A 15,026-nucleotide genomic window follows, 5' to 3' on the forward strand; every position below is an offset into this window, starting at 1 on the left:
CCTGCAAAAAGGCCAGTGAGAGATTGTTCTTCTTAAGAAAGCTGAGGAGTTCTAATGTCGACAAATCTCTTGTAAAAATATTTAATTCATCTTTTATTGAGTCCATTTCAACTTTTGTGATGGTCTTTTGGTTTGGTAACCTCGGCCTCATCATTAACAAAAACTGGCTGGGAAATATAGTTCTGCTTTGCCCAAAGATTGTTGGCGTTGACTTGAATGATCTTGTACATATTTTTCAAATACGAGCCAGTTTAGACAAACAGATACCTGAGGTTGTTTGTCCCAGCTGTTGGGTTTCTAAATAAGCTGTAGGCATTGTTGCCAGTATACTTAAACTATGTACTGATGGTCTTTGTGTAATTTATCTCACTCACAGCCATTAGGATGACATCCATGCTAGTTAAGTTTTATGTCTATGTTAAGTCTATATTTAGGTCTTTGAGCTGTTTTTATGATATGTACTGTATCTCTGTTGCCAACTAAATTTCCCTTTGGGGACAATAAAGATTTTCCAATCAAATCCAAAAACAATAAAACATTTAATTTATTTTGTTTATGTTAAAAACGCTGACGAGTTTACAAGAGGTACATGTTCATATATCTCTTCATTCAGATCCAAAACTGTGTCTGAATGGGTTAGACATAATTTATGAGTGTTTGAATTTTCTTTATATTAATTGAATGGCTTGACTTTTGGACTTTACATCAGCTTATGGTTTAGGTAAAATGGTCATCTTGTGCACCATGAAATGACATAGTAATGCCTTGTTAAAATAAAAACCACTATCTATTCTTGAACCAAACTTTCCTGGTGAGAACAGCCAATATAACCCGAATCTAAATTTAGACAACTGAGTGAACCACCTGGCCTTTAAGATCAATCCCAGGAGAACGTTCTCTCTCTCTCTCTGTCCCTCTCTCTCTCTCTCTCTCTTCGCTCTCTCTCCTTTCAAAGTGCAGTGTGGTGCTTCAGTGCCATCACTTGCCTTTCCCCGATGTCACGTTTGACCTCTTTCTGTTGCCTCTCCTAAAAGGAGGGAAGCACGCGATCGTGTGCTGCAGGGAAGACGCGGCCTATTATGTCATTCATAATGCATGCATTATCGCTTCTGAGCTCATGAGATCTGATTCCATAGCACTGTGATTACACATGCTTTTACGTATGGTGCCTAGAGTGTTAAAAGCTTTAAATGTTTGCATAATGCTTTTAAATATAAAGTCCACTTAATACCGATATTTACAGCAGCATTTAAGAAAAAGGAAAACGTCTCTGAAGTCATAATATGACAAAAAACACAAAGCAGGAAATATTAAATGTGACAAAACCAAACTTGACACTGTAAAAACATTAGGTATTACTCAACGATAAGCAGAGACATTTAATTCTTACCTTTAAATGAGTGTGTATGTTACAGTGCAGATTGCCTATATATTCACTGTTGTTTACCTCACCTGTTTACTGTTGCTCAGTCCTCAGGTGTATATAAAATGAGCTCTGGGAGATACGCTGTTTAGACAACGAAAGCTCACAAACAGCTTTGCCGACACTGTTCTGTATGTAATTACTTTTAGAGGTTGCACAAATAACAGATGGAAAGGTGACCTTTTCACAATATTTATTTATGCTTGAAATTTAATCTGTCCCTGTCTGGCCTTTGTGGAAGAGAATGAGGGAAAGCGCTCAAATATCAAGAGGAGGCGTTTGACAACACGCGCAGGGAGACGAGGAATGCCTCGACAAAGAACAAGTTTGTTTGAATTCATCTATGAGTTTTCCTTTCAATATGTTATGACAGGATGCATTTAAAAGTAAAGGTTTAAGAAAGTTTAAGTCTGATTTTAAAAGTGTGATTCTTGTAAGATAAGGAATGGGTCATCTTTCAATAATCATCGTTGCTTTAAGTTGATCCGACTCAGTTGTCTAATCACACTCAGGTTTAACTCACTGCCACTTTCAAACTCATTGGCATTTTAATATTCCCCCGGCTGGACTCTGCTCCACAGCCACGCTGGATTGAAGCCAGACACAGCATGCTGCTCTCATGCAAATCGTCACTCGTGACATTAACACAACACCATTTGTCACTGAAAGTCTCTGAGACTTCCCAGCCTTGTTTCTCTCCCACTGAGCATGAGGGCTAATTCCAACATACTCATCAGCTTATCTCTTCTCCGCCTCCCACTCCTGTCTCCTCCCATCTCCTCAAGAGCTAACTCAAAGCTAATTTGCAATTCTCAGAGGCAGTGGAATTGATGTCTTATATTGGTGCTAGGTAACAGATTTTTTTGTGAGTGATGAGAGTAAAGGGAAAGAGATGGGCGAAAGGGGATATAAGGAGACAATTTGATATGAGGAATCGCTTTATGTTGATTATATTTACATGCGGGGATAAAAAAACTTATCATTACATTTGCAACTTAGTTTGACAATATTTTAATTTTAAAAGTCACTACAACATTCCCAACCATTGATACATTTCTTCACCAATAAGTTGTGAATACAACAAGAAGGCATGTTCATTTTGAAGTCCTGTCAGTTTCATTTGGTTCCAACCAACAACTTTCAAATTTTATGTAAACTCAAAAGAACTGTAAGTGTTAGTAATTGTAGTTTGGTTTGGTTTTTTATACATACATGTGGTATATGATCAGTTTCACAAAAAGAGTCAGACTTTGTGGGTAGGAGCCTTCAGTTACTGGTGGAAAAAAATGTGACCCTTGGAGACATATTTAGAGTAATATGTAATTTAAAGGTGCTAAATGTAACTCCGACATATCATTTAAAATGGGTACTGCAGTCCGAGAGAGCTGTCTCCCCCGACCCCCCCTTCTCATGTAGAGTCCATGTGCATGCAGGTTGTATGTCCAGGACATGGAAGCTTCTGTGTTTAACCAGCTCTGCATCAGTCCTGAAAGCTTTCTGTGTTCTAATCTCTCTCCATTTTTTAGAAGCATCTCCAATATTCATCCTAGTGTTATTACATTTCTGGTTCTGGAGCTTATTAGAAGATTGCAGAGACTTTTCAGGTCACGTAGAATCAGTTATATCTGAACTACTTTGCTTGTCTGCTTCCATCGCTCTAACACCTATTGGTTTGCTGTTTGCCATGGCAAACCGAGGGGCATCCAAAACAGCCGTGAGGGGGTGCCACCTACGTCTCTGGTCAAAACAAAAGCAAACCATTCCGCACTGGAATCCAAACTGAGGAGTAGGACATACTGGCTGCTGCGTTGTTGACAGAGAAGCCAGCACTTTAACAAACCCTTTTAGTCAGGGCTTTGTTGTTTAACCCATCGCATTCAGCTACCTGCCCTTTGCTAAATTGAATTGAAATTGAAATTGTTGCTGTTTTTGCAGGGACACAGGAAGAAGGAAGAATTACTGAAACTGGCCGACTAACCAATTCTTCCTGCAGAGTGATACAGCCCACAGCAGGTCAGAGCTTTTATTTCACTGCGCACACGTTGAGGATACCAACATGATCAAAGACATGTGATCATCGTGTCAGATAGAGCAGCATTACTAGATATCACCCTGATGGATTTGGAGTTTTAAATGATATTTCTTTATAACTACAGACCAACCTGTGAGATGGAGAGATAGCTCATACAGATGAGCTAGAGTGAAAGAGTTGACCACAGAGGATGAGAGAAATACAAGTTTGTGCATAGAGGTGGAGCAGAAACTTCAATCGATCATCTGTTGTAATGAAACTAAGTTCCCCATTGTGTGAATGAAACTTAAAACTGTAGTCTCCGATGCTGTCCAAACTACTCCAACATGTGATGAGTGGGGTGTTTGTCTGTACCTCTGCTTTTCACCCTCACTGCTCTGTTTATTATAAACTATAAATTGATTATTGGACATGTCTGTGTGAACTTTCAGTGTGAGGTTTGTTGTCTGCTGTAATGTAAAATTGTTCTAAAATCAGTATAAGCTGCCAGTAACAAAGTATTTCTAACAAGTATAAATAATCTAAAAAAATGAATTCATATAGAACGACTTCTCAACAAAAAACAGACAATATGTCACTCAGAGAGGGAGCGGAGACAGGTGCACATCTCTCCAGTTGATTTTGAGTGACTATTGTGAATGCAGAATAGGGCCTGAAGTATGACAAACAGTAAGTGAGGAAATATATTGGAGGGAGGGGGGATAAAAAGGGGCTATTTATGATTCTCACTGTATGAAATGGGAGGATTAGCATGTGACCGTGTTAAAATGCTTAATTGCGTGACTCTTATGGTCAATGCATAAGACTTGGCTGCTTCACCTGATTGAGGAATGAGAAACATAGCTATAACAGACGTTTAAAGGAAAATTAGTCACATAGTCAAGAGGAGAGAGCAGTGGAGATGTAATATTTATGCATTTATTCCCGAGCTGTAGTAGTACATCAGTATTATTATTGAACCAATTTTGGTCACAGGCAATGCTTTTTGATGGACTGCTCTGGACTAAAACGATGACTTTTATCTACATTTGTTCAGTCTATCTATATGGAGTCATTTTTATTTTCTGTTGCTGTTTATCATTATTGTGAAGTCTGGTCATGAGAGGTGCAATATAAATACATTTTGTTTACTTATTTACTGAGGCTACATGGCCAGCTACTAAAGATTTTAACCACAACAATGTTAAGTTTTAGCCCTCTTTCATGGTCCAAAATCCCACTGTTAAGGATGAGTAGAGGGCGCCATCCGTATGCGGACGTGTATTGGTAGCGGACAATCTACTTCCATATGACAGTGATGTCACTGTCTCATTTTTGATGCCCGTGTCCCTGCTGATGGGCATAGTGCAGACAAGTGAGTATATGAGTTTACCTACTGGAGAACAAACATGTGGGTGATTCCTGTACCTTAAAAAACCCTATGCAGTTAACGATCGCCAGTGCAGCCCGCAAACACCAGCTAGTAAGAGGAGCACATTGAATAAGGTAGAGAAGTTAGGGTTACTTGATATCAATTGTAAGTTAAGAGTCGGTGGCAGATGTAACTCTTGGAGACGTCAGGGTCAGGGTAAATGATGGCAGCAGCTCAGTACACATGGAGTTCCTCACATGAACTGTCCCCCAGGTGCATTCTGGGAAAGCTCAGAAGTCAAGAATAATCTATCACCAAGCACAGAAATAAATTATAATGTGTTATATATATATATAGTGTTTTCCTAATTATGTCGCTGTGAATCTCTCTTTCATCACTGTAGATTAAGTCACCATAGCTAAGGCACGCACGCATCACCACCTCTCTCAACTGCCACATTTTTAGAACCTTCTAGAATTGAATCCAGTATTGTGAAGTGATGTATTTACTCAAACATAATCACAGATATGTCATATCAAGCCGGTGAGCTGCAGATACTCCCGCACTTGTTAACAGGTGAGGACATTTCAATGACAAACATGTCAGCCCACTGGTGATTTTACAGCTCAGAAAACAGAGCAGTGGCATTGGCATTTATAAAAGACCATTTCCTTTTTTTAGTTTATCATTGTATTTTTAACACTGTTATATACTGCACTATTCTGCATCATAATATGACTATTGAACTGTATCATAATATACAATGTTTTACAATATTAAACCAAACCACACTTCTGTACTGTGCCATAACACACTGCCAACAATAGCAAACTAAAAATGATTCATAAACTATATATATTACAAACTATAGACCCTTTTTTTTTGTCAGCAAACAATGTCCTATTTTTGGGTGGGTGGGGCTTAGCTGGAGGCAAAACAATCCTCCAGACACGTTAGCCAACGCTAGCTAGCAAGTTGTTTTTGACTTGTTTTGACAATGAGTATTTTACTCATTGTCAAAAAAGTATTTTACAATCTCTATTGTACTGTACTGTACTCTACTGTACTATGCTATGCTATGCTATGCTATACTATCATATTATGTACTGTACTGTATACTATAATTTACAAGATCTATGAGCCATTGCTGTCACTGTTTTTTACTGTACTATGCTATTCTGAGCTATATTTTTCTTTACAATACAAATTTTATTTTGACTATACACTTACTGTACTATACTGTACTATATTTTACTATACTAAACTATTATTTGCTGTGCTATAATACAGTATATTGTGCTATGCCATGCTACACGTATATAATGCTATGCTAGATAAGCCACACTATGCTATGCTACATCTTTTAGTACCGGTAAGTATTTTAAGGAAATGCTTAACTACTCAAGGAGTCTTGGATTATTTGACCAAATTTGTAAACCAAATGATAAAACATCACTGTGTAAATAAGTCATTGTTTTATTGAAACTGACTGTTATTTTATTGCTTTATGTAATATATTATAGGTGCATCTTGAGCAACATTGTATGCACAACAGGAATTGGACAGCATGCTGTGAAAAGACTCTGCTGCGGGCCATTGCATTATAGTGGCACTTTCAGCATAGGAAAATACCAACACAAAGACAAGGTCAATGACACTGCAGCACAGGTTGACAGGATTACCAATTAGTAAATTGGTGAGCCTTGAGCCCCTGTCTTTGCCTGCCACCACCCACAGCGTGTCTGGAATACATGAAAGTATGGAGAAACTGTCAAGTAAACCAGTAATAAAACCGTGACAGGTATGACCACTTGAACCGCCTGACAAATAGTGTGTGTAACAAGGAGAAAATGTAGTACAGTAATTACCATCACTCTTCACTTTGCTTTCAGATTTTTCAGATTTTCTCCCACAAAAGCCTTTCACCAAGTGGGATGATTAAGTGAAAAGTATATGCTGCATGCAACATTCTGATTAGCTGCTGTCATGTACGTGATAAAGTTATTCTGTGTGTGCCAATTGCTGTTGCTTAAATGCGTAATCCCTGCAATGAATATGTGGAGAGAAATTATATCATAACTAGTTCTAGCACCATTGAAAAAAAAATAAAGAAAAACAAAGAAAAAATATTTTTTTTAATTAATTGATCAAATATTTTCATTCAGTTTAAGAAAGAAAAATACAATTTCAAGTTTATTCTCATAACTCTAGGTAAAAAAAAAAAATCTCTGAAAAATAAGTAACTAGTTACAGTTATTAGTAAGTATTATCAAAAAGTAACTAAGTTACTCTCCCTAACAGAGTGACTGCATTATAAAGGTAACTAGTTACTTACAGTGCATAGAGCAGGCTGTGTTTTCAATCAAGCCGGCTGTTTGTTTGGAGTGTCTTCTCCTTGATCTGTGGAGCTGACGTGAGCTGCACCTTGGTCTTCTGTGTCTGCAGCACTGGGATCTCTATAAGCGTATTCTTATTTGGCTCGGTGTTTCTTTCTTGTGAGATAAGTTTTCCTTCCTGCACATAGACTACAACTCAGTTCTACGTGATTGCACAGGAAACTAATGTCAGGCGGCTGTGGCTCAGTTGGTGGAGTCGTTGCCTCTCAACTGGGATGTCGAGGGTTTGATCCCCAGCTGGGCAACATGTCCGATGTGTCCTTGGGCAAGTCACTTAACCCCGAATTAGTTACTTCTGATGGATGATACTACCTAGCGACCACTACCATCAGTGTTTGAATGGGTAGGTGTGACATGCAGTGTGAAAGTGCTTTGAGTAGCCGGAAGACTAGAAAAGCGCTATAAGCTCAAATCCATTTAATGTCGGTATTTCCGAGGCAGTATGAGCACCTGTTTACCGAGCGTGGCATTCTTTCTCCCAGAATGCTACTGTACTGATGTTAGCGTAACCTCACCCTCCAGATAGATGTCAATAAACCTTAATCTGGTGTTGTTGTCTGCAGTTTCACGTATCCTAAAGTTACAATTAACCCGGGCTTTTAAATGTCAGTAATTGCGTTATTGAAACTGAAAAGTTACTAGATACGTTACTTTCCGCAAATAGTAGATGTGTTACAGAATGTGTTAGTCCTAACACTATCACAGATGTGAAGACATGTTCTTTGTCAAGATGGAAGTTAAAAACTACTTTGTTGCCACAACTTAAAAAAAAAAAGTATTCTCATGACTTTTTTGTAGCTTTTTTTAAAGCCAGAGTCACCAAACTAATATCAGTTTCATGCTTGTGTTTGTGAGTAGACACATATGAAACTGGAAGACTTTAGATTGCACCTTTGCATCTATAAGTGTGTGTTGCTCACTCGAATGCCTCCTGCTGAGAAGGCATCTGTCTGCATAACAGCCCTCAGGTAATAACAGTAAAAGTCCCCACCCGCTGTGTGAAATGAACTCAGTGCCACTCACACACACACACGCCGCACACGGACAGGTTGTGTTTATATTGCAGGTTCCCACCAGCAGCCACCCAGGTGGTCCCACAAGGCTCTAATTAGGTGAAGGGTGCACCATCCGAATCCAAATCAACACATCCGGCAACTTGACTGAGTGTAGTCTTAACCCATCATTGAACTATTTCACTTGGAGGGTGAACCTGAGCAGGGCTTAATTACTCGCACAGTTCTAGGAGTAAGGTTCATTTTGGATTCATTCAGTTATTCTTCTGTCAATTAAACCCACATTTTGTATGTCACAATCATAGTTATTGTTGTTTAGGCTTCATTAAGACCTTCATTAAACTGTACATGTTTTAATGAATCTAATTATGAAGTTGACATCAATAAGAAAATAATTAAAGTATATTCATACAATGATATGGATATATCGAAAGAAAGGACAGGCTATATTGGCTAATGTTTGCCGCCCCCTTCACGGCATCATGGCAGGCCAGAGAAGTAGCTGCAGTGGACGGCTAATTTCACTGCACTGCAGGACTGAGGTTCAGGAGATTCTTTTGTCCCCACGGCCATCAGGCTTCATAACACACAGGCCAATGGTAGCAGCTCATGGCTGGAGCTGTGGGTGGAACATCACTTGCCTGCCTTTTTCTCCTTTATTTCCTTAACACCAAGGGGCCGTATTCATGAAGCCTCCTAAGTACTAAGAGTTACTCCTTGTGACAAAATGCTAAGAAAATTCTTAGAATCAGGACATTTTCGAAGAATTTCCCCTCAAAGTGAAGACTAGATCCCTGTAAAGATGAAAGTTATTTACAAAGTGTCTTAGCCCTTAAGAGAGCTCCTAAGGTGTAAAACTGTGAGGAGTAGTGAGGAGGACTTAAAGAAGCTTAGAAGCTTAAGAGTTTCTCAAGCTGAGGAGAAAATTTAGAAATGTTCTCCAAACACTGCTTAACAAATTATTTTTGACTCATAGTTGGGCCGAACAGACTAAAACGATTTGTGCAGACATTTCAATCCATCTACAAATTTTTTTCAGTGCAAAGTGAGACATGCATGTTGAGTTTCTCTACATGTGCTCACCTCCACAGGTACATCCAATCACTAATTAAGACCCTTTACCTGCTAATGTTACGATCAGCATGTGAAGTAGCTGCTGCACAAGTGGGCATGTTATTTCAAACATCTTGTAGGCTATATACTTTTAAAGTACATCTCACAAAATATCACACAGATGCTTATTTCATAGTGTTCATAATTATGTCTTACTAGATTCTATGATTGACTTTTTTTTCCTCTTAATTTTTTTGGATCAACCAATCACAGCTTCTGAAAAAAAGTCTCATAACTAGCAACGGGGGTCAACCACGCTAAAAGATAAAAGTTTCTGTCCATTCCTCGCTCAGAGTTGCTCTGAGAATGTTCCTAAATCACTCCTATGCTAAGACTCCTTGCTAGGAATTTTTAAGCTGAGTTAGGAGCTCTCTGATTGGATTCTTGGGGCCCCTGACCAGCAGGGGTGACAAAATTTGCAATGACAGGAGAAAACCTCCCTAATGGGGCCCCATCTGACAAAATTCACTGTAGTTGACGTTCTATCTATCTATCTATCTATCTATCTATCCATCCATCCATCCATCCATCATCTATCTATCTATCTATCTATCTATCTATCTATCTATCTATCTATCTATCTATCTATCCATCCATCCATCCATTCATCCATCCATCCATCTATCTATCTATCTATCTATCTATACATAAATCCATCCGTCCATCCATCCATCCATCCATCCATCCATCCATCCATCTATCTATCTATACATAAATCCATCCGTCCATCCATCCATCCATCCATCCATCCATCTATCCATCTATCTATCAAATGTTCGCCATCAGTTTTCTCCTGACTCTCCTTCAGCCCTTTGCCAATATTGACCTAATAGCTACATGATGTTCACTAACTAGTGAACTAAAACCCCTGCTGGTGATTACATGGTTTTCCCTAAAGGGTGAGCTGACAAAGTGGAGGAATGAGGAGGGGAGGCCAGCCTGCAGAAAGATGTATAGCTCTTTGGTTATAGTGTTAGAGGCGAAACAGACTTCGCCTTTATCTGGACAGTAATTGCATCATCAATTATAACGGCTAAATGCTTTTTAAGTCACCTGGTGATGTGGCCGCCGTTAACCCCACTGCACTTGACCAAGGTGAACACTACAACTCATAACACACGTCAAACACACAATTAATGCGCACGAGTGCAAAAGTCAGGTGTGTCCTTTCCCTTATAGCAAGTCTTAAACACTCCCTTACACACTTTCTTGTAGGACAGGGTGTTTGTCCTGCTTGTAAAACTGCAGTGCAGATTGAAATAAAATGACCATAATATCCCAAACCATAGAGCACATAGCTGTTGAAGTCAAACAGGCTTCTAGATTTTGTGGAGGAAGCTTGCTTTGGAAAGTCCTTTGTACAAAGAGTAATGTGTTCTCTAATGCTGCCAGTGAGTTAATATGCCCTCTCTCTCTCCTCAGCTGTATGCCTCTGTCTCTGGCTCTGACTGGGAAATCGATACTGTCTCCATTCCAGCATGAGTCAATATGTGTCACAGCGCCCTTTTTTTCTGGGAGCATTCATATGTGTTGTATGACTATGACAGTGTTCTCATACAAATTGAGGGAAAAGCCTCCAAAATAAAATAATTTAGTTGGTCTTTATCTTAGAAGGTTCCAGTTTATTCCACAGTGAAAAGACACAGCAAGTTTCCACCACTGGTTTTTTAAACACATTAAACACCACCTAGTCTCAGGATTTGGTGTTAGGAAGAAAAAAAAAAGTGGGTCTTCACCACGCAGTAGGTGTTTGTATATTTTAATACTTGTTTTAAACAAAGGCAAAACCAAAGTCATGACGTTTTCTAAAGCACAATCAAAAAAGAGTTTTATTCCCTGGTTAAATTAATTAATCAAACATAAATCAAACCTGGATATCTTGTGTGGTACTGGTACAACAATGTGTGTTTTTGTATGATTCCTGACCTCAATTGTTTGAAGGCTGGTGTATGCATGTGTGAGAGGGTGTGTGTGTTTGTCTGCATGGAAGCCTGAGGCTGTCTCCACTTTTACCTTCTCACCCTTTGCTTTCAAGGCACAGGTCAGGCTGCAGGCTAAACCTTCATGCTGGGTTACAGCACACACAACACGCTATGGGCCTATGGGACCAAACCCAGTCTCATAGAAGCCTCAGAGACAGCATACATTATCATGGAAAGATTGCCTATATCCAGGATGGATATGAAAAACATCCACTTTGAAATCAATAATAAATCAATATTGTGATCATTGTTAAATTTTCTTTCTTGTATAATCCTTGTATGAAGTTGCTGTGTACAGGTTTTTTTTTACCCTTTGTATGCATTTTAAACTTACTCTGTACTGGATTTTTTCATGAAAACTGTCATCCAGAAAGAATGGCACACACATGTAAACTTGTTATCTTTGGAGATTTTACTACCGTCATGTGATTCTTCCATTTCTATAAATACAAGGAATACATGAGTGGCAAAGTTGTGGGGATTACTATTACAATAATGTGATTTTAGTATAGTTTTGAAACATTACTAGTGGTCTCTGGAAAATGAGAATTTTATAATCTCAATGTGAATCATCTGTTTGGATAAATATTTAATTAAAAACAAAGTTTTATTGCATATGATCTTGTGTTTAATACTGGAAATCAATTAGGCAATATGCAGAAACAGTTGGATGAAATGATGATCTGTAGTTCTATCAGAGAGAGAGAGAGAGATAGAGGAAGAGAGAGAGAGAAACAGACTCGCCTCCCGGCCCTGCTTTCAAGCTAGAATCAATGTTACTCCACTTACAAGTAAATTGAAACGGTTTTCTCCATCAAGTCTCAACCATTTTAATTTTCACCTGAAGGGGTCAGAGAGAGGACACTTTAGTGATGATCAAAGACATTCTCCCATTTTCCCAGCGTGGTCACGCTTTGACACATCATTATCCCATTGACTTAATACATGGTTTCCCCTCTACCTCACCCTACCTCACTTCTCCATCACAGCTTGTCTTGCCCTCTCTCTTCCTCTTCCAGTTTCCTCCACCTGCATCAGCCTGTAGATTCCCGTTTCACCCTCTCAAAATGGTCCCTAAGCTTTAAGAGCTTAAATCTCCTTTCACAGCAATTTTTTCCAATTTACGTCCTTTAAGTTTTGCTTGCATTCCCACCCCCTCCCCCAGATTCTCACCACTTTAATGCACTTGATCCATCTCCACATTTAGTGGCTCTTCTTTACATTATCCTCCCCCTTTGTCGTTCCCTCTCTCCAACCTCTTTATTTTATTTGCTTCAGTCCTGTCAGCTCCTTCCTCTTCCACTGAAGACACTTAACATGACATAATTAGAACATGCACAACCTATAAAAGCCTCGACATCTGCATTTGACTGCAGGTTTTTTCTTTAGTTTAACTTGCCACTCAGTTATATCTGGGCAAGAATAGAGATTAGAGGTTTTCTTTTATTTTCAGCCTCCTCTGCAGTTATTTAGTCTGAGATGCTTAAATAAAGGTTACGATTAGTCATATCATTTCTTTTTGCCCTTTTGCCCAGTATGCCACTCCATTACTCCAAACGTTGTGCTATTCACAATTGTTTTGCGCTTAGGCCAATAAACACAGCTCAGAGTTTGTTTTTTATTTTTTTTTGCATTAGAAAATATGCAGTCAAGAGGGTTATCATGTGGGAGTTGTTTGTTAGCATTGACTGAAGGTGCTCTCATTAGCAAACCTTTGTATATAAAATCCTATGTCTCTTACATTTTCCCCACAATACAGACACTGTCTGCATCCATGCAGAAACTACATTCACTACTGTTTGTAGACAGAAAGTCAACTGTGGTAGATGCAGAATAGTCCCAAAAAAACACATTATGCATTTGAAATTGAAATGTAATATTCACTATATAGCATTAAACCACATTAGTCATTTGTTGCAAACAAACAGTACAATTTGCATTGCAACAGTCTTATAAAATACTAATTAAGAGATCGAACTTAAGATGTTACATCAGTTCCCTTTAGTTGGTACAAAAAGAGATCCAATGACCTAGACAAGTTATCCTGGGAGCCAACAGAACAGAAAACCCTGCGCTGTGGAAACATGCAGCAGTGCTGTTTCAGCACCACGGACAGCTACTGCCCAGTGGCAATACACTTTGGAAGCTTACAAAGCTACAGTGTCAGCACCTTCAGAACAACGCACCCTGGATCAGCCTGCTGTCCAGAAATATAATCATTGTCATATAGAACATCAAATATAGCTGGTTAGACAGACAATGTTCTTTATTATAATAATGAATGTGTTAATTGTGTTCCTGCAGACCTCTGTCTACAACACATTTTTTATGATTGTTTGGGAATATAATTTATTTGGCTGAATGGGTCATTTTGAAAACATTTTGTCAAGAGATTAACTAACACTGAACTCAATTAGAATTGACGAATAGCATATAACAATATGATTTAATTATCAGGACCTGTAAACAAACGTAAGGTATTTCTGAAAAAAAAACAAAAAAAAAACACAATCAAAGCTTGATACTGCCAAGTCAAGCCAAAGTGATCAGTTTATTTTACCAGTTGAACTAATTTCATGAACATCCTCATGTATGTGGGCATCCTGAGCTGTTAAGTCAGACAGGGCAGATATTATATGAATGAGGAATTTATTTGGCTGCCCTTGAACGACAGGCACATATGTTCAGGCTTAGTATATTATTTTTATAATAATCATAATAATCATAATAATTATTATTATTATTATTTACACTACAGGGTCCTCCCTTACAGAAAAAACAAGTTCTGCATATTTTCCGTTCTTACAAAATGACATCAAAAACATTGCCTGTCCAATAAACAGATATGGTTTTTCTTGCAGATGACGGGGGCTGGTAGACGTGTCAAACCGTACACTCTGTAATCTGGGTTGCATGCAGTTGTTAATAAATATAGATCAAGATTAGAAGACAGCATTTTCCACTAAATGACTGCTAGGACAGGTGCGGTTTAGTCCAGGAACAGCAGAATGATCTTCAAAAGAACTTGTGCAGCTGTTTCAAATGTGTTCCTTATGAGACTCATCTGTTAGGACTGTTCTGGGACTTCTGTCCACTTTGTGGCCTTGAAACAAAACAGTTGAATGACAAAAAAAACCCAGACATTTGGTCTTATTTGTTTTAGATGCTAGTCTTAGATGGACATCATGTACCATATCCTGTACCAGGTAGTTCCAGAAGCCAGCTCAGCACTATACTTGTCCTTTATGCCCCATCCATATTTTAATGGAGGCAGTGTTGTGTGGGCGTTGAGCAAGGGAGGGCCGCTGTGGAAGCTCTTTGCTCCAAGGATAATTAAATCAAGCTTTAAAATGTAAATATACCATAAAACAATATTGAGCTCCACTGGTTTTAATTGATGCCCGTCCTGAATGCTCGATGAGGCTGTTAATTTTGACTGATGGCTTACTACAGCCACATCATCACTGACAGCAGGTCTGGTGCTGGGAACTATCATACTACTATATCAAACAATCTTGAACTTTTTAGTGTGGACAACCAAATCAGAGTTGTGTAATAGCTGTACTATAAATAAACGCTAGCAAAGAAGCCTTTTTCATAAAGGCAGAGGACGGTATAATATTTGTATTGTATGTTGTTATCAAAGGTACATATTGAAAGCATTTACACATCTATCAGGAACAGGCACTGAGCTGGCCAACTTGCTGCGTACTACA

The sequence above is a fragment of the Labrus mixtus genome, chromosome 13 (assembly GCF_963584025.1).
Source record: "Labrus mixtus chromosome 13, fLabMix1.1, whole genome shotgun sequence".
In the NCBI taxonomy this organism is placed as follows: domain Eukaryota; kingdom Metazoa; phylum Chordata; class Actinopteri; order Labriformes; family Labridae; genus Labrus; species Labrus mixtus.